Source organism: Mandrillus leucophaeus, unplaced genomic scaffold (genome assembly GCF_000951045.1).
Source record: "Mandrillus leucophaeus isolate KB7577 unplaced genomic scaffold, Mleu.le_1.0 Scaffold6, whole genome shotgun sequence".
Classification (NCBI taxonomy): Eukaryota; Metazoa; Chordata; class Mammalia; order Primates; family Cercopithecidae; genus Mandrillus; species Mandrillus leucophaeus.
Genome location: NW_012106474.1, coordinates 9,556,209 through 9,557,160, shown reverse-complemented (window position 1 = coordinate 9,557,160; position 952 = coordinate 9,556,209). Strand labels below are relative to the sequence as shown.

The window sequence follows — 952 nt, the reverse complement described above, 5'->3', positions numbered from 1 at the left end:
GCACCTGGCCTATAGTCCACCTTTCGTGGACTACATTAGAAATTAACTTTTATTTTTATCATAACTACTTTTACCTCACAGGGTACTCAAAATTAATATCCAATCACAGTAAACATTTAAGCATATCTAAAACTGAATGGTTATGGGGGCCGCTTCCTCCGACAGAAACTAACTCCCCTTACATACCACATTTCTCCCGTCACCTGCTGGCTGCATTTAGTTCTTCTAATTCCACCCAATTCCTATATTCTGGAAAATTCTCTGACTCCATTCATTTATTCCATAGATATTTACTCAAATTCTGCCAAGAGTCATGCAGGGATTAGTGTTTACAAACATTCTTCAACCTGTCACAATTCTATTCTTCTCTTATTTCCTGTTAGCAATTATTTACATGTTTACATATGAATGATTAAAAGTTACAACAAAAGCTCAGTAAGTGTTTGTAATTATTTTTGTTTCCACATTTCAGGGTAAACATACTGAGTATTTCATAGACTTACATTATTTTTTTTTTTTTTTAATTTTTTTGAGATGGAGTTTTGCTCTTGTTGCCCAAGCTGGAGTGCAATGGTGTGATCTCGGCTCACTGCAACCTCCCCCTCCTGGGTTCAAGCCATCTCCCGCCTCAGCCTCCCGAGTAGCTGGGATTACAGGCATGCGCCACCATGCCCAGCTAATTTTTTGTGTGTTTTTAGTAGAAACAGGGTTTCATGTTAGCCAGGCTGGTCTCGAACTCCTGACCTCAGGTGATCCATCCACCTCGGCCTCCCAAAGTGATGGGATTATAGGCGTGAGCCACCACACCCAGCCCACAGTAGCATTTATTAAAACCTGGGGTTACAGTTATCACTGACATAAAGCCTAGTCCCACTTCTTGACCTGGTAGCAACTATCAAAAATAAAGCATAGAGTCTCGGGAACAAATGGTAGTCCTTCCCCTTAAAGAACA

At 40.5% G+C, this 952-nt stretch overlaps 1 protein-coding gene across 1 annotated transcript in view; it reads right to left on the bottom strand.

Annotated features, from left to right (window-relative positions):
- The window catches only part of PARK2 (parkin RBR E3 ubiquitin protein ligase), a 1,293,247-nt gene that overhangs the window by 1,143,458 nt on the left and 148,837 nt on the right, over positions 1–952 (bottom strand). The window lies entirely within an intron of this gene.